This window comes from Diuraphis noxia, unplaced genomic scaffold (genome assembly GCF_037042655.1).
Source record: "Diuraphis noxia isolate RWA-SAM2 unplaced genomic scaffold, SU_Dnox_SAM2 contig0005, whole genome shotgun sequence".
Lineage (NCBI taxonomy): Eukaryota > Metazoa > Arthropoda > Insecta > Hemiptera > Aphididae > Diuraphis > Diuraphis noxia.
Genome location: NW_028301715.1, coordinates 43,277,089 through 43,298,336, shown reverse-complemented (window position 1 = coordinate 43,298,336; position 21,248 = coordinate 43,277,089). Strand labels below are relative to the sequence as shown.

The 21,248-nt window shown below is 29.3% G+C and overlaps 1 long non-coding RNA gene and 2 other non-coding genes across 3 annotated transcripts; 2 read left to right on the top strand and 1 right to left on the bottom strand.

The window, feature by feature from the left end:
- Positions 1–2,398: 2,398 nt before the first annotated feature.
- TRNAA-AGC (transfer RNA alanine (anticodon AGC)) lies at positions 2,399–2,471 on the top strand. Its single transcript has one exon. It is a non-coding gene; the product is annotated as a tRNA-Ala (tRNA).
- Positions 2,472–2,675: 204 nt separating this feature from the next.
- On the bottom strand, positions 2,676–2,748 carry TRNAA-AGC (transfer RNA alanine (anticodon AGC)). Its single transcript has one exon. It is a non-coding gene; the product is annotated as a tRNA-Ala (tRNA).
- A 16,906-nt stretch (positions 2,749–19,654) lies between these two features.
- LOC107167757 (uncharacterized) lies at positions 19,655–20,406 on the top strand. The gene is made up of 2 exons (XR_001506179.2): positions 19,655–20,014; positions 20,137–20,406. It is a non-coding gene; the product is annotated as an uncharacterized LOC107167757 (long non-coding RNA).
- Positions 20,407–21,248: the final 842 nt, after the last annotated feature.

Here is a 21,248-nt window from a genome sequence, read left to right as displayed (position 1 = left end):
GCTTCGTTTTATCAAATTGCGTTATTGCTGCAGGCCGGACATAGATCGAGAAACCGCGCGATGGACCCAAACCCGCAAACCGTACCAACGCGCCAAAGTACACAAACATCGCACCAAATCCATCATCACACGCCGAGCACACTTCGGTCGTAACATTCGCCTTGACGGCCTAATACGCAGTTGCGCAGCTCTCAACACCGTTCGGCGTGCCCGACGTCATCGCCGGCGACCAAAGCCGACAGTAAGCTCGAGTAGGGTTAGTTCAAATCGATTTTGATCAACTTTCCGGCATCATTCAGCGCATTCGAACATCGCTAGCTGTAGCACCAACAGACCAACGGGATGGTAGAACGTTTTCGCCGAAAAACGAAACGCCGCAGTGCAGCGTCAGCCAAGCTGCCTATCGTACGACTCGCGCTGCGCAGAACAGTCAAAGCGGGCATCGAACGAGCTTCAGCCGAGTTAGTGTACGGAACTACGCTCAGACTCCCAGGCGAGTACTTACGCTCCGCTCAACCCAAGGCACGACCGCCTGAGCTGGTAGCTGCGCTGGGATAAGACTCCACGAGACAGCTGCGATAATAATAATAATCATTAACTATACTCGACGTACCACGTTCACGCCCACCGACCTGAGCCGAGTCAGTCATGTTTTTGTCCGGATCGACGCGGTCAGACCGTCGCTCCGGCCACGTTATGAGTGCCCACTCGTTGTACTCGAACGCCTGGAGAAGACGTTCAAGGTGCAACGTGACCTGTACACGGCGTGGATTTCTATCGATCGATTCAAGCCAGCATTCATCGCACGCGAGGATCCACGTACGCAGTCCATTCTGTCGACGTCCAACCTAACCAATGTTCGTCACCACCAGATAATATTACACAATAATTCATGTCATAAAGTATTGGTATTTATAATACAACAAAATCCAAAAAAAAATTTTTTTGATGCATAGAGTAGAAAATAATCTTAAGTATAAAAAATATAATAATATTATAATGATATAAAGTGCTATGGACGATACCCGTTTGCGTACATATAACCTTTTTTTCGACTCGTTTTCGTACAAATTTACAACTCGATTGCGCACACGAATTTTTAATACCTGTGATAAATAACCCAAAACGTAGGACTCGTTTGCGTACATAAACTATAGCAAAAGTCTGCTAAAACCCTTAACAAAAATAATGTTTAAGATTGTTTTCAAACATTTTCCTTGCATCAAACAACAGATCACCTGATTTTAAAACACGAAACTCACTATATACTTATAGTTTTCAATATTAAAACAATGTTTTCCTCTGCGTGTTTCAAAAACATTTGATATTTGAATGTCCATGATACTACACGAAATATAATGACTATGCTATCTCGATAGCATCACACTACGTTCGACTAAACAATAAGCATATAGTAAACGGACACATTTATCTAAAATCACATTATCGTTTAGAACCGCTGCACACTAGTTAATAAATTACGTGTATCTTATCGAAATTTGCTCTGCAAGTAACAATATAAGTCTAATTTAATAGGTAGCTGTACAGTGTACAAAAACAAGTCGTCATTTTTCAGGTGGAAATTTGTATTAACCGGGTTTTCACGTTTTTCGATGTACGCAAACGAGTTGTCAGTTTACAGGTAAAACATTGTGTACTGTGTGCGCGCAAACGAGTGTTAATTGTTATTACATTATTATAATATATTCAGGCAACAGTTAAATTGAGTTTAACTAGTTTATTAGGAATAGCCGGTATAGGTCACAAAAACATGGTAAAAGACGAAAAATGACCTGAATATAGTACTTTTTAGTTTTACGAAATATAAAATTATTTAGTTGAAATCAAAGGCATCGAGATACCGCTCTTTAATTTAATTTTAACACGTGTCTTTAATGGTTAAATATATATGTATATATATATAGGTATATATATATTTTTTTAAATCTTATATTTAACATGTGGATAGGGGCACATCATCTTATATAGCAACCCCTGCCACCAGGACCAACATGAATACGCCCACGAGCCACGTGGATAAATAAAATTATAGATATCAAGAGCCAAAATGTTTATAGATACATTTTATAATTTTATCTTTAATAAGTAAATATTTGCTTTTTTTTAATAAGTTGTGAGCTGTAAGTTGGCTACCCCTGTTATACATATACTGTACCTATATTATAATATATTCAGAAACTTAATTTTAACTTGGTTTAAAAAAAAATGTATTAAGATACTAGGATAAGACCTAACCTAACTTATTAGACGATTACAACTATATTCCTAAAGTACTTATTAAAAATATGAATATCATTGCTAACCAATAATATTGGTTTATTATTAAAACATTTTATCGATCTCTAAAATCGTCTACATTTACCTTCGAATGGATACCGGGGGCGTAGCTCAGATGGTAGAGCGCTCGCTTAGCATGCGAGAGGTACCGGGATCGATGCCCGGCGCCTCCATAATAATTTTTTACATTTCACTTTCATTTGTAGATTTTTTTTCACAGATTCAACAATTTTGAAAAAAAATTATGTCTGAATTATTTTTTTTCAATTCAATTTTTAAAAAGTATTTAATAATAAACAGTCATTAAACGTTTTGAACGTAAATCAAAAAAGATACAAAATAAAAATTCACTTGAAAAAAAATTTAAAAATCAAATCTGGAGGCGCCGGGCATCGATCCCGGTACCTCTCGCATGCTAAGCGAGCGCTCTACCATCTGAGCTACGCCCCCTGGATGATATTTGAAGTGGAAAGTAACGCATATAACTATAATATGAATAAATAGGCATTCAATAATATAAACAAGATACATCATACTCCATGCTGTATTGTCGATTGTAAAACCTTTCTAAAACGTGTCTACATAATATCAATAACTAGTAAAACTAATATGTATAGATGTGAAATAAATAAATCTAATAAAAATGTATCACAGTAATATTACTATTTACTAATTAGTATTGGGTATCTAGTTAGTAACTATACATAATAATATCAAATTATCTATCTACTCATCCACCCAGCACTCTTAATTAGGTACGCCCTTGGTATACAAGGTCATACAGACATATCGACGGTATTATGGAAAAGGGTTTATTCTGGTTCTGGGGTTATTCGTAAGCAGATATAAGGTACTTACATAATATTCGTGTACCGCGAGCTGTACGCGGCAGTCAGTGCGCCATTTACAACCATTTACAACGTCGTCGGTGTGATTTGACGTTTTATTTCCGTTGTAGTCACAGTCAGTCGCGTTCGACGTGAGATTATAATATAATATATTTCACAAACTATAATATATATATATTTAAATGTGTGCATGTGGAGCATAATGATATAAGGCCGTCACAATATACAAGGTGTAACATATATGTATACTTAATACTTATACATAAATATTATGTAGATATATCCTAGACACCTGCATGAACAAAGGGCTTACAATAATTATACTTAAGGACCTGGCCATTGTGTCTTGGAAATATGAACACTACTCGAACACTCACATACACACACACACATACCATGTACGCCACGCGCATTGTGCAGCTTGCAAAAAATACGTCAGATCATTTATATAATATACGCCGACATGATCTTTTCGAAACAATGTCAAGTTCCCCATGTTTTTCATTCGCCGGGGTTTTTTATATTTTTTTTACGCTACACATTCTTATGTGAGGGTATATATATATATATATATTTATATTATATATCGGTACTACCTACTAGGTACATATTAGGTATTATCGCTACAATAGTAAAAAGAAAAATTTCTGACAGACAACGGTCGATTTGTGATTAGTATTTTAGAAAATCATTGCTAAAATACTAACCCAAATTCTTATACATATTTTTATGTCATATTTTCATCATAGCTGCGATGAACTTAATGATTGTATAATATGATTTTTACTGCAGTTTACTCTACTAATTAGCGAGTAAAATGAATATAATTAATTAATTTTATGCTTACCTAGTTTGTCTGAGGTTTACATTAATATACTAGAGCACTAGACACTGCAGTGAGTTAATTTAATTATTCTTTATAATATTCAATCAATAATAATAGTTTAAAGTGTAAGCCAGCGAAATTGATAAAAATCATTTTATGGCACGGTAGTAGTAATAGTAGTAGTAGTCCGTGTTTTATGGTAAACAAAAATGATAAAATGGTAAATTTTACAGGAGAAGAAAAATTGTTTCAAACAAGTGAGCCAAGCACTTGGAACACACAAATACAAAGAATAATAGCTATAATCAAATTTTCATTAAACATAAAATAAAGGTAATCAAATCCAGGTAATATAGAAAGAAACAATAGAAACAAATAATATAGTACGCATTTAATTTATAAAACTCTCTCATTTTAATATCATCGGAAGTCTATATCTACATGTGGTTAAAAAATATTCACATTGTTATCTACGTTATTGTAATATTATATAAATATGAATTAACGTTTTTACTTTAGTAATAATATAATTTATTAACTACTAATTCTTCACAATGCGAATTTGTATGTAAATGTATAACATATTATTTACGTGAAGAATTCATATCTTCGTTAAAACTTCGCGTAGAAAAGATAATCAGAATATTGTCAACTCGTTCATCTGCAGTAGCAAGCTATAATAGGTCGTAGGTACATACAATTTTCAACAATGCATTTAGTAATTTCATCCGGCTCCAGAAGTGAGCCTAAAGCAGTAAAGTGTGATGTATATCAAAATGTCTATATTCCAGAGATTGATTTTTGTATTGAATAATATAAATATTCAGAGTTTAAATGTACGTTAACGATACAAAAGCCAGGAACCCTATAATTCCTTAATTATTCTTAAAAAATTAAAATTATTTTTATTAATGTAGGTATTCACCCAAGGTGAATAGTATTTATTTAAATGTATAATAATTTACCAATTGTTTTTCATTATTTTGTAAAACATATTTTAAATAAGCTTGCAATAGATATAACATCTTTTAAGCTTTAATATTATGGAAATTGTTTTGTTGGAAGCGAACACAGTCAGTAGTCACTAAATAAATGGGTAATTTGGTGGAAAAAGGTGAGGATACTTTTAGTCGAAAAGGGTAATATGTATCCACACTTTTAGTGAAAACGATGTCCGTGAAGTTGGCCGTCCACGATGATCATGCAATATTTTCATTTTTAAAATTCAAAATGTTATATATTATGAAACTATTAAATACCAATGGACACCTTCCTTTTCATACCTGCAACTCACACCTCTTACTATTAAACAGTTTGTCATAATGTATACTCATTGAACCACATCGTTGTATGAATTGTTTTGTATTGAATTTTTATTAACAAAAAAGGAAAATCGATATTGAATGATGATGAAATATTTATATTTAGAAAAGAATATCAATATAGTTATAACTTATATATTACTGATAAGCGAAAATAATTTGTTAGTGGTATAGGTAATATGCAAATAATTACATTTGTACCTATATATTATAGGCAGAGGCAATAGTATAAAAGCATGCAACTAAACATTTTTCTTCTGCATGGAGAATTGACATTTGACTAATTGTATAGTTATGTTTTTCGATATATATAGTTCTGTGGAAAAATAGTACTAGTAGAGTACGCTGCAATTTGTTAAGAACTTTATATAATTTATTTACTTTTATTGTTGATTTGCATTTTTATTGCGTTATGAAAATCAGTCTGGCAAAAATCGTTCGGGGTAAAAAAGTTGCTCCCAATCAAAAAAACATATTATCCACCTACGTTATGTAAAAATATATTAATACAAATTGACCAGCACGTCGTTAAAATATTTATTCGGATTATAATAATTATAATAAACAAGACAACGTTAAAATAAGTAGGTATTATATTATTATACCTCCCTTCAACCCTCCCACCACTGTTGGATATTATTCATTGCACTCGCGTCACGTTAAACACCGTAGATTTGTCTTGGACGAAAACGCGTATAGTATTAATTGCGAAGATGATAACGTTCACGTTTGATAGCCCACAGATCCGGTCCACAGCTCTTGACTAGAACTTAACGTAGCAAGGGGGGATGAGTTATGCCTGAGCAATTTATTATTCGATATTGTGTATCTCTCTTGGTGACCTTACCTGCAGGAAACGAAGATATTAACCGACCTGCGACGTGTGACGATAGACGAGTATATGACGACGCCGTCGTGTGTGTGAATTCGGACCCCCCCCCCCCCCTCGTCATGTAAAAATGTCAAGTTAATCAATCACAATTTAATACACAAACCTGTATAAAATAGGATTAAAAATTAAATATTTCGAAAATTGTTTTTTATTTCTTGGTCAAAAACAGGACATTAAATGTGTTGAAACAATGTTTTTTTACAAATGTATGCAAGACATATTGCGATGTTACGTATGTTCTAATAAAACATCGATGAAACATTGATAAAACAATTCATTGCACACTGCACAGTATAGTAAGTAAACAGCCATAGCGAAAATTAGGCGTATTGAACACCTGTATATAATATTTATCATTATTATAATAATAAAATCATTCGTTATAGTCACATTTTCTTGAACAATTATTATAATAATTTATATCAAAAGATTTAAACGAGTAAATTTACTAAATCATTATGAGTCGTTTATACTTTAAAGTCAGTGAGCAATGTGTGCCGTTAATCGTTATATAAATGCACGTTTCGAATTCATACCACAATAATTCCAATTAAGCAGCAACATAATGTATTTATAAGTTAGTAAGGATTAAGAGTAAATAATTTAATATGAAGTACATATTTAATAACATGTATTGTATGTATACCTATATGTAATAATGTAATATTAAACTTTAACAACAATATACGGGCATGAGTATAAATGTACTATACAATATATTAAACTAACTTATATATTAAATTGGCTGACGCAACTTTTTTTTTATCGAATAATATTCATTATATAAACAGTAATTAAAAAAAAAAAATTTTTCATAATATTACTTTTTATGAAAAATATTATTCATTATTATTATTTTGGTTTTATTTAATTATATAATTATTGCTAATTATAATATAATAACTTAATTCAATTCCAATAAACTTTTCTGAGTTCTGCGAATAGTCGTCTGAATAATTAATTGAAACTACACAAAACAAATACAATAACTATATATTAAATGATATGTTTATGTGTAATTGCCGAGAAATTATATGGAACAGTTATGTTTCACTGTTTCAGATTATCGTACGTAAATAATATAAATCTAAATTTTATATAGACACTACTAACATTTTACCAGAAACCACTCTCAACACGAAACACTAAAGCATATTTTTCCTCATCCAAAAAATATGTTTAAAAACACACACAAATATTAAACTAAATATACTTACTATGCAATTATAAAGCTTATAAATTCATTACTCCGATTAAATTTTCAGTCAGATCAATTATATTTCATATAATAATTATAAGATCAAAATTATACATTGAGGCGTCGGTTGCGACGCACGCAGTCGCCGGTTCAAATTTAGGTCACGGGCGGCATCGCTCTTTGGGCATTTCACGGTGTCTGGAGAGAGAGGCCGCCGCCCCCCAACCGGGCATGGCAGAAACCTACGGGTGCCCATTCAAAATTCTGTCAAAAACCCACGTGTTAAAACCTACAGTACCTTCCCCAGGCTAATGACCTCAGTTGTCGAAGCCCTAACCCTAAAAAAAACATACATTATTGTAACTAAAATTCTTTTTTTTTTGTCATTGCGCTTATTTTTGGAGTTCACTAAGAGAAATAAACTACCTTATATTATATAAAAGTAGTAATGTCTCGATACTTTTCGTATTAAAATAATATAGTAATAATACCCTCCTGTTCAAAATTGTTTTAACAAAGCTGCTATGAGTCGCTTTTGGCATTCAAAGGCGTTAGTATTTCTGTTAGTTATTTCTATTTTGTTTTCGTGCGTGTTCATATAAATTAATGTATGTATTATAATTATATGTAACTAAATGATACATTTGTTCATACCCACCCGAAAAGTGTAGAAAGAGATTGATAAAAACATTGAATGTGGTACATATGTTACTATACAACCTTGTTATGCGCGGTGTATGTTTATTTTCTCCACTATATCTGTTTATTTAAAATTTAAATGTGTTTAGTTATCATTTCCCTTGCTTTTTAATTGGATACTGCTATATTTGTTTTAAATTGTTCCCTTAAAATGGAGCTGTCTCCGGGATATATTATATAGGTACTTTATCAGTAGGTACAAAGTTTTTTACCGAATAATCATGCATTCGAGTTAACTGAAGTAGATGGAAACTCACGGAAGGATAACGAGAAAGTTTTATATTTTTTCCAACACGTGTCGTAAATGTCGAGTATTAGAAAGATTTGAAATATACAGACGACAGATGTAGGTACCTAAGTTTCAATGCTACGGAAATAAAGATTTACTTCGTTCTCTAATATTATTTTTCTCTATAATAACAACAAAACATGTATTTTTAACTCTATTAACATTTAATTTATTGCATTAGTTTATTTATATTTTACTAGCTGATCACCATGCACTTCGTTGCCCGCTAAAAATACTAACTCTATATGATTCAAAACTTTTGTTTAATTCTTCATTTAATACCCGACCAGTCATGATCAAAACTTCCTGTGACGAATTCCTGTGGATTTACCCTATCTTAATTTCCATTAAAGATTTTTAACACAGTAATATAAAATATAGCACTAAAATTATATTCAATCATAATATTTTCTTGCATTTATAGCTTTGTAGAAGTGAAATTTTTTTTTAAATTGGTACCTACTACCTAATAATAATTAATTCTCATTCCTTATTCTTTCATACTAAATTGTATAACCAATAGCAACCCTATAATAAACAAAAATATATTTATATTTATTTTTCTATAAAAATCTCAAATTTGCAATAAAAAAAAATTAAAGGCCACTTATCTGTAGATTTCTAATGGAAAAAAAATAAATCGGTTGTATAGTTCCAGAAATGAAATCGAACAAACGGACAACTTTTCTTCTTTATATTATTACCGCTGTATAGGAGTTGAATTTTGAAAAATCCTTTTTTAGTGGGTGTCCACATTACGAAACGAAACTGCTGCTAAAATCGTTTGCTCATAGCTTCAGTGGCTCCAATTTATATTTGAAAATGTTAAAAAAATAAAAATGTTAAATATTTAAACTGATAAAATATCATATATAACATTAGTTTAACCTTGCTTCTTAAATCAGAAAAATAAAATGTGTTTTGCAGTAGAAAAAAATACTCTAATGTACCCTCTAAGTAAAATAAAAAAAAACTTTACAGTCGAAAATTTTGATTCATATTTGCAATAATATTAAAAGCCATAAACGAATACTATTATTGTTTATACGTATATGTATATACCTACATTTAAGTTATATTTTGAAATATTCAGACGATTCATTGTTATAAACTGTAATTATGGTAATTTTGAAATGGCTTTGGTAAGATTTCAACTCTACTGAGAATTTATTAGTAATTTTAGCCATAAATTAATGTTATTTAAAAATCCAGCGTAGATTGTATATTTACATAATTGAAACATAAAATTGTGCTCACCATAATAATTTTACTGAATTTCATCGCGTGTGTATTATTTCAATCATATAATTTAGTCACATAATCGCAATGTCGAACAATGACTACCTATTGTAAATTAGGTTATTACTTAATACTTGTCATAATATTATTACAACAATATATACTATCTACCTATACAGATATAATCACCCTGTATTATAACATAATAACTACACAGGCACCTATAATACCAGCTACTGTAATGGAGGTAACTATGACGTAGGTACCATAACTAACTGCTTGCTTTCATTCCACCATAGTAGGTACATACTATTTAATAAAATGCCAAGTATATAATATCATTATACTTTGTATTATGCCTGGTTATTATTGAATACGAAATCATATAATTTCAATGCTCCGTCCAATGAGACAGTTATTGGATTATAATATCTTGGTCCAATATGTAGTATCGTTGTGTATATTATATATTATCATATTATTAATATGTATTGTATATAATATAATATAATATGTATATTGTATATTATCATATCATATTAAATTGGTGGTAGCCAACTAACCATATGTAAGTAATATAGTGTAATACATTATACAATTATACAAAATCATGTATTCCACTTAAGAGAAAAATCAGTAACATTATTTCGAAATTATTCTAAGTAAACCTTACTTATTATGCACCCCATGGTAGGTAGCTGGTATATACAGCAGTCTATATATTTATTCCACAACCGAAATTATATGAATCGATGTAAACGAAATTGCTATACACAATATATACATTGTATATACAGCATGAGCCGCAGGCAAAGTGCTGCGGTCTGTAGAAGGATTACATTTTAATTAGAAAGTATAATATTATACAACAGAGCGTCGGCCACCGGTGGTTGTTTCCAACCGAGAAATTTTTTCCGAAGCAGATCCGCCACGTCAGATACACCAACCAAATTATACAATATAATATATGCATGCGTGTAAGTATAAAACTATTACATGGGTGCCCGGAACGTATAATAATTTACTGTCAATTTAATTATTCGAAGTAGTCTATAATATTATCTAGGTATAAAATATTATGTCAAATAGCTGGTGTATGTTTACGATAACGCCGAGGTGTGATCATAAGGGAAAATCGGCTATAATTTTTTTTTTTTTTTGATACATTTTAGGATATTTTCACCCCACTCATTGGCTACCTGCTACCTGGTTATTATTATTTCTAAGTGCGAGAAACATGACGCACTATGTAAAAATTGTATCTATTATACAAAAACACCTATTGTGAATATTATTTTCAAAATCGTGTATTGAATCTTAAATAGGATAACTAATGAGCAATAAGTATTCTATCACCGATATTTCAAATTCGATATCGAATTGACAACATAACTACATAACTCACTTTAATTCCGGAATGGAACAATGAGAATAATAATATGGTTCGCTCTATTCATTCAAGTAAGTCAAGTAAGTAAAACGATTGCGCCACTGCCGAAAAATCTCCGTGCCTGACCTTTCTATATAGTATTTTTTTCAATTACCTATACATGTCATTTATATGACATGACTCTATATCAATGGTTGCCAAGATGGGCGCCTCAAAAACTTTCAGAGGAACCACAGCTCATTCGAGATTACGTACGAATTTTTTTTTCAAATTGAACCTTATGAAAATGTGCGTTAGGATTTTTGGCTTACACTGCAATTAAAACCAAATACCTACCTCCAATTCCAAGAAATAGATACACATACCTTGTTTTCATAAATTATTGACTATAATGTCAACTTATTAGTTACTGATATTTTACAATATTTATCGTAATGTCTTATATTTTATAAGTATGAAAATGTATTAATTGTTGGTTAGCTGTATAAAATTAGAATGCTCATATAATATAGGTATTATGTTCAATAAAATGATTTTAAAAATTGATTATCAACGAAAAATAATGTACATTTTTAATTTATGTTTCTTGTGGTCTTCACGGCAAGACGCCGTATCTGAATTCAGTCCAAGAAATGATACCTCCAGAAAAAAAGTTTGGAAATCCCTGTAATCTATATTATAATATAACTTTCAACAGTTTCAAGGCTTGTATACGCCAAATGTAAAAAACATAATAATATAGAAAAAAGACATGACATTGTTAAGTAGTTTACAGTTAAGATAATAATGTTAATACTTATCTTGTATTCGTTGGAGCCAATCTTTAATCACCGACAAGTCCATCCGCTTCGCGTATAAAACCATTTATCAATATTAACATAATTATATATATTCGTATACCTAGACTTATAATACTGTTAGATTCTGAACGAAGTGATGAATGTATTGATTTTATAATGATGTTTTTTTTGTGCCTATGTACAGCATAACTAGTCGAAATAATGCTTCAATTTCAAACTTTGGGGGTGATTTCCGATGTAAAAGTGAATATCCTTGGTGCATTATAGTCTATAGAGGTCAAAAGTAAACATTTTCCAACAGTTCAAAAAAAATCGAGAAAAACAAAAAAAAAAATGAATTTTTGAAGTACCGGTAAAAAAATGTTGGACGACCAAAAAAACTTGAAAATTTAATACAAGGTTCCTTATGAGTTGTTCTTATTGTAGCTAAAAAAAATTGAAAATCGTAATATACAATTTTTTTTATAAGCGTTTATACTACAATTTTGTACGAAATAATCGGGATAAACAAACTAAAAATTAAGGGGAAAACGGGAAATTGTACGCACAATCAGTTTTCGACAAAATCGATTTTTATTTTTGATGTAACTTTACAATATTTGCAAATTATTTTGTAGTTCAAAATTCAATTGAAAAATAAAATATTTGTTTCAAAATAGAATATTTCTCAATATTTAAATATAATATATCCTAGACTGATAAATCATCTCCGTTCAGAATCGTTTTTCGTATACAATGATACCTATCATTATTGCATTCAAATCTAACCTACCTTAGTCAGAAGTCTACCCCATCACCTAATGTACAGCAGAGCGACATCCACTTATCCGCTTTTTTTTTTATATATTGGAATTTCATGTAGAAAATAAATACTTAGCGCACACGTGCGTATCATAATATTATATATACACGCTTTTGTATTTAATGGCACACAAGTCATATAACCTGCAGTACAGAGTAATGTACACACTTCACATATATTATATATTATATATGCATTTATTATATTCAACGGGGTTTTCCCGACGATAAGTATCTGGAAAATGTAGTTATAGCGGTTACGCGGTCTGTGCTTTCGAAAGTATGATGATAATAATAATAATAATAATAATGAAGAAGACGTTTAGTAATAAAGTTAGTGTTAAGTCTAAACTTAATAAATATTTATGTGGTACAATTTATAAAAAATATTTAAATCATTAAGAATATATAGGTGTGTTTGTAAATAGCAGATGGTTAATGATAAAATACGATATCGTCATATTATAATACCTAATTATTGCAATCGTTTCACATTGAGCATATACCGTTGGCACAATATATACTATTACTATTGTCTTTTCCTACACACCGACGGATTATATTAATTGAACGGTTGATATATGTGACGTAAACTTTGGATCGTCGTCAGAGCGCTGTCATAACTCATCAATAATAAGCATAATAATAATATTATAGGTATACCTACCGTTCGTAAATGCGACTGAATCGTACTGCGCAGGCCAAAGCTTAAAATAACATTATTAGCGAAGTTTTTACTGAATAGCCGTTTCACGGACTGTATACATATATAATAAGTATATTAAATAAGTAAGTATAAAACGTATTTTATGTTCAAAAATAAAGCAAACATATTATTATATGACGTGTACGCCGTACGGGTATGATATTATTTGCAAGCGTGATACCGGGGTATATTATATGTTATATTATTATATGCGCTGCAGTTTTATTCTAAGCTAAAGGTTCATTACGAAATGGGCCCGAAAAAAGAGGGAAAGATAACCCGGAGAACAAAATAATAATAATATTATATGGAATACACTCATATTTGTATAGTTAAAAGACAAGGAATGGACTAAACGCGATAATATGATGTTATTGTTTATAAGCGTATATAAATAATGTTTATGTATCATATAAACGACTGTATAAAGGAGAAGTAGAAAATATCACGAAACTGCCCGTGCCATATTATTTATACGCATATATTGTATACATATATATGATATATTTTAAACAGCAAAAAATATTATTTTAACTAAGTAGGTATAGGTATAGGTAATATTGAAATAATATCATTTTTTATAAATAACAATAATCAGGTTCACAAAAATAGTATAACCAGAAACATTTAGGTTAGGCTAATGCTTTTAAGATTTTATGATGATATAATTTTATGAGTTAAAAATATGAATTATAAAACTTATTTATTTTTGCCAATCAATTACCTATTTTTCATGTCTATTCAGAAAGTCGTAACTATAACAATTTTGTATTTAAATAATAATTAAATGTTAGTCTTGTGATATTTGTCAAATTATCAATGTACCATTATAAAATGTTATTCACTAGAAAAAAAATACAAATAGTCAGTGAGTGATATAAAAAATTTACGTAAAACAAGCACTAACATCACACCATTGAAATATTAATTTACAATTTAATATGAGAAGAAAACTAACTATCTCTGTTGTGACTTTGCCTCCCATTGGCTGTAAAAAAAAATTAATCCAAAATCTTTGCCCGTGAGAATTTATAAAGTATAATGCACTAATTATTCGTAGACACCTTGTTTAAGAAATAGTAACTACTAACTAGTAAGTACAATACATGTTTACAGGATGATCATGATCATCTATCCACTAAAGTGAAAATAAAATGATCCATTAATAGTTGCGTTTGCTATGCGTTAATAAACGGATAATTAATAATAATAAAAGTATAACACGTTGGGTGTATAGTCGTAATATGTAAATTTTGTAATACAATTTACTGCGAGGAGATAGTAAAATAGACGTAAAATTACGTGAGTTATAAGAATACATAATTTATTAACATCAGCTTTAAGTTTATAATACCAACATTATCACCATAAATAATATCACTACCCATCGTAATATATGATATAACTAATTTAATATTAAACAGTTCAACCGTTAAATTGTTGTCACGTACATTTTGAATTATTTTATTGAATAGATATTTCTCGGTGGATTATATTATGATAATATGTAATACAAGGCTACAAGAAAAATAAGAGTTTTCTGTATTTTAAATAAGACATCAGTTGTTGTAACCACTGCAGTCATAGGTAAATACACTTCACAGTAAATATCACAAATTTTAATCACAGATATCATACCACGTTCAACGGCGAATGCTGGCTCAAAAATTTTAATTTTACATTACATGGAAATTAAGATTATACAGTATTTTTAATCGTCATTAATTTGTGACTAAAAAATTAAATATGTTAATAAAATATCAAATTTAAACAACTTAATGTATTATTTTATCACTTGAAAAAAATAATTCAGTTTGAGTTTCTAAACATAAAATTTGAACACCTTATATCGTCATTGTGTCCGTCGGTCCGTACTTATAGTTAGATGTGTGAAATTTCAGTTTATTGCGTTGTTTTAAAAATACGTTTATAGATACTAAGAATTTAGCATGCTCAGAAAGTTTCATTGAATCATTATAAAATATTGAAATCGAAATGGTATAAAAAAAAAAACAATGATAAAAAACCACTTAGAAATAAAACTAAAAAAAAAAAGCGGGTAAGTGGGTATCGCTCTGCTGTACATTGGGGGTGGGGTGGACCTCTGACTAAGGTAGGTTAAATTTGAATGCAATGATAGGTATCATTGTATACGAAAAATGATTTTGAACAGAGACGCTTTATCTGTCTAGGATATATTATAGATTATTAAAAATTTTCAAATCTTAGATTTAAAAAGAAAATTTTTTATGAATTTCCAGCTTAAAATAATATGCGAATTTTCGTGATTTTTACGTATGTGGTCAAAATTAAAATTTGAATGCATGTAAAAAAAATTGTGCCTATATATTTCTTTTATATTTCAACTGCTATTGTAAAAATATCTTAGGAGCCTTGTATTAAAATTTCAAATCTTAAATCTAAAAAGAAAAACTTTTATGAATTTCTATCAAAAATAATTTGAAAATTGCCGTAATTTTTACGTATTAAGTCAATATTTGAACTGTAAATGTTTATAAAAAAAAATTGTGACTATATATTTCTTTTATTTTTCAACTGCTATTGTAAAATTATGTTAGGAGCCTTGTATTAAATTTTCAAATCATAGATCTAAAAAGAAAAACTTTTATGAATTTCTATCTAAGATAATTTGAAAATTGCGTAATTTTTACGTATTAAGTCAATATTTGAACTTCAAATGCTAATAAAAAAAAATTGTGGTTATGTATTTTTATAATTTTTTAATTACTATAAGAATAACTTATGAGGAACTTGTATTTTGATAGGGCCAAAAAAGTTTTATTGACACTTCAAAAGAAAATTTTCAGAAAAATTGAAAATTTCAGTTGTCTAAATATCTCAAAAAAAGTCAAAATATTTAGAAAATTAAATCATGTGAAGAAAATGCCAATCTAAATAACTGGTAAAATTTTCAAGTATCTACAACTCATACTTTTTGAATAATAACAAATATTTAAAATCGTTTGAGGATAAATCGTTATCGTTACGCTATTTCGTAAAAACTTAAAATTCAAACGCACTTAAAATTTTTCCTGTAATAATGTTGCGAGTTTTCTCTATAGCTACTTGAAGGAAAACTAATAGAAAACTTAGTGTTGTATTTTTAATCCTAAGTTATAAACACAAAAAATTTTATGATTTTTTAACTTCAAAATTACTTGCAAATTTTCGCATTTTCGACAGATTTCCTAAAAAATTGAACTATAAACGCTTATAAAAAAAAATTGTGACTTACGATTTTTAATTTTTTTTTAGCTACAATAAGAACAATTCATAAGAAACCTTGTATTAAATTTTCAAGTTTTTTTGGTCATCCAACAATTTTTTACCGGCACTTCAAAAAAAAAATTCTCAAAAAAATTGAAAATTTCAGTGGCCTATAAATAACTCAAAAAAAGTCGAAAATTTGTGAAAATTAATCTTTATATAGATAACACTAACATAAATATTTGGTGAAGTATTTACAGTGATTAGTTTTTGAATTAGAACCATATAAAAAATTCGATTTGGTCGAAAACTGGTTTTGCGTAAAAATGCCCGTTTTTTGTCATTTTTTTTTTGTTTTTCTCGATGATTTTTTTGAAAACTGTTGGAAAATGTTAACTTTTGACCTCTATAATGCACCAAGGATATTCACTTTTACATCGGAAACCACCCCCAAAGTTTGAAATTGAAGCATTATTTCGACTAGTTATGCTGTACACAGACACACAAAAAAAAACACACATCATTGTAAAATCAATACATTCATCACTTCGTTCAAAATCTAAAAGGGAAAAAATGTAAAAATGACAATTTAATAAGAAAACATAAAACAAATTTGATTCTTTTTTAAATTTTTTATGATCCTAATGAGTTGTATAACACGTACTCTAAATAAGTAGATAATATAGGCATAGATGCTTCAAATTGTGAATAAAATTATTTACAGAAATTTTAGAATTACAAATACGCGCAAACACATAATATTATACTATTGAAACGATACAATATAACGTATAGTATCTTGAGTGTAAAAAAATCTCCTTGTGTGGAACGATTTGAAGAAAATTTGGAGGAGGTGGAGTAGGAAGAGGAGGAGGAGGAGGAGGATAATATGCTGAGAAGTTCTATGAGGACTGTAGGAAGAGGGATAAACTTTGTACGTACGTTTCCCTGGGTAATTTGGTTAGATATGGTCGATATTTACAGTAGTGAAGAATCATAAGGTACCTTTACCCACCCTACGCTGCACTTGCCCCAGCGCTCACCGTAAAACTACACGTTCGCCAGGCGAGGGGTTAAGAATTCAAGACACGTGTAAAACTCCACCGCCGAGGCTGTAAATTTGATTTTGCCCATTGTTTACCGTCGGTCGATTACGTTCAATGAATACATCATTACACACACTGCCGCCGTCTCCACACCACGATCGGTCGACGTATTTTTTGTTTTAATTTACACAATAATTAGCAACGTAGTTGTATAATGATAAAAACGATAATAGATAAATGGAAGGGACACTGCAAAATCAATTACCTACGAACAATAATATTATGCTGGAATATAAAATACACGTGTCATTTTGCACGTTATTGTGTGTGTGTGTGCTTGTAGTGATGCACATATTATGTACATTTATCGAAATATCTATACGTTAATCGTAATAATAATAATAATATATAGCTATTAATTAAATATCTGTATAGTATTGTTTAAGCTGATGGTTTGGAATCATAAAATATAATATATAGTTGTACATTATAATAATAATAATAATAGTATACAGGATGATTCTTTTATCAAACAACACTATCATTATTTCAAAAACTATCGACTTTTTCCAAAATTTTAGATCCATCTTGTTCTAGAACGATATTTTTTTTAAAAATATTTTCATCCTTTTATTTATCAAGTAAACCATTATCAACTTTTGATTTTCAAATGACAACCTATACTTAAAATTACATAAACTAAAAAGGCTATTTTTCAATGAATTATCACGTTTAAATTTTCATTTGTCGTTAATCCGTTTACAAGATATAGCCTCCCAAAGTTGGGTGGTGTCTGTGTGTTATAGGTGTATGTTAGGTGGTATTTACACACAAACACCATATGAGTGTTGTTTGATAAAAGAATCATCCTGTATAGTCATATTATATAGCCGGCGCAAGGAGTTGGCAGCTGTCTTTTTATAGGCAAACTTAACGATATTACCGGACAATTCAAAACCCATATCTCACTCGTGTGTCAAATTTATAGTTTTTTCAAAATATTATTTATGATTTAGAATATATTGTTCTGTGCTTATAACAATACCGTGAACAGCAAACTTTTAGTCATGAATGTCCATTTTATAATATTATATTATTTTTATAAACATTTTTATAAACTCTTGTGCAGTCATGTCCCGTGCACACTGCACGTATATGGTGTATAACTCTTTTATACCAATACGATTACAAATGAAATTGCAATCACCTGCATTGCTGTAATGTTAATATACACGGAGGAGGTGTGGGACAACATAAAAATAAAATAATAAAATAGATTTTCGTAAATATATGATAAGGTTATAGTTAAGGTTGAGTTATGTATAAAAAATTACAATTTTTTCAGAATTTTTTATTTTATTTTTTGCTTTTTCCGACATATTCTTAAGCTACTGGAAGTTTTCAATTCTGATCTCCTAAAAAACCATTTAGATAAACTTTTCCTTCAGAAAAGAAGCTGAAGTCGAAAATTGGAGAATTTTCAATACCCAAAATGTTGATAACCTAACCTAAAAAACACACACATCATCATCATATGTAAACTCAATACATTCATCGATGTGTTAAAAATATATCATATTTAAGCAGTATATGTGCTATAATATATATTATTTTTAATAATTAGTAACTATTAAAATTTACAATGTTAATAACAGATATAATTATATTGATACAATAAACTTAATAACTAACACAAATATTTCTTTATACTGTTTAGATAAGAAAAACAATTAGTTAGGCAATTATAATAATTATAAAAATATTTTATTAATATGAACAATTTATAACAGTTAATATACACACATCTTTCGTTTAAAAAAATATACTTTTTTCATTTAATTTCTGACAGATAATAAAATATTAATTGTAGATGAATATGCCTATATTCAATATTATAGTCTCGATAATATTATATGGAACACAACTATTCTTTATTATAATTTGTATTATAGCATATAATTATCATTCATCTACACATAGACAATGATGTAATTTAAGAATACTATATCGCACGATGAGTTCAAAGCGCCAATTATGATATTATAAATAGGACCCATAGTATTATCATTATAGCAGCAGAAGCAGTTACAACAGTATAGTCGCTGACCGAAAAAAATTCGTTCTTACTCACATTCGATTATCAAGACGTATTCCGGTCAATATACAAGATGAATAAATACCTGATGTTGCTGGTAGCGGTGTATTTGTTTGCGATGATTGGATTGGCGTATGGTGATACGCATGCATTCGTTTGTCCAAGTGAATGTTGGTTCGACTGGAATGCTGCATACAAACATTGTATTTCACCAGTTGCAATATTCAATGGCTGTGATGGGACTGAAGGTCATTCGGAATGTCGATGTTGGTGTTGTTTAACTTATTGACAGCTCGATTTACTTTAAAATTTGTGAGCAGCATTATAATATATGGATGTAAGTATTTATTTTTTTTACTCGATTTCAGTAAAAATATTATGCTCGTGTTTGTTTCTTTAACTTCAATATTTTTTGAATCGTGTTTTCTATGTTATTTTCACCACTCAACTTATTTACAGATGCAATATAATATGAAGGAAATTTGAAAACATCAAAGTCAATTGGTATTTTCTTTTTTGTATCAAATTTTCGAATTCTCCTTTTTTATATTCCAAAATTTTATTCATTTGTGATGTACAAAAATATTGATCAAAAACAAAAAAAATCATACATAAATTATAACTAACTAATTATTATTATTTTACTTAATACTCAAATTCTGTAAAACTATAAACAACATTTGTCAATGTAAACTATGTTATTAAACAAAATATAAATTATGTACCTAATGTTATTAATCGAAACAAATCTAATATGTTAAATATGTTATTTTATATTATATAAGTCGTATGAAATTAATGATCTGTGAAAAAAAATTTTACTCAGACTACTTAAAATACAAAATATTATAGTATTACAGTGTATACAGTTTTTAAAGTTGACATGTATTTTTGAATTCAAAAAAATCATATTTTTTAAATCAAACAATTGGTGGCAATCTTATTAATTGTTAATGACACATATTCTGTAAATTTTGTTTGCAGTCAAATTAAGGTAGGTATAATAGGTTGTTACACGTAATTAATTAAATTTTGTCTTTGAATAAATGCATAATACGCATACAAATATTACGAGTAGATTATTTATTTTTTATTTTTACGGCATTAATTTCATTCACAATAGATAATAGGTACTGTTCTATAAATTGCAGGACAACATGCCAATTAATTACCTAATATAACTATAGATGCATTTTACAAAAAACTATGATTATAGACTAGCTATGCCAGGTTTCACCAGAACATAAGAAAAAAAATTAACATATTTGAAATTATTCATATGATTAGAGGCACTTGAAAAACGGTTTTCCATCCATTTCTTAATTAAAACTAACGTGTTTAAAATTGTTTTTCTTTGCTAGCATATAACTTAGCAGCCTTTTAAACTTTTTAGCTTAGTATTTAAATTTGCTTGGAAATCTTTCAACTACAGAATTCAAAAACAAGTAAAATATGTATTGAAATTTCTAGAAACAGGCAGTGACGTAGTCGGGTTAGTAGGGAATATGAATTTATTCAGTGGTTACTAGCTTGAGAGGACTCCGACTCTCTCTCCTCTTATTCACTAAAAT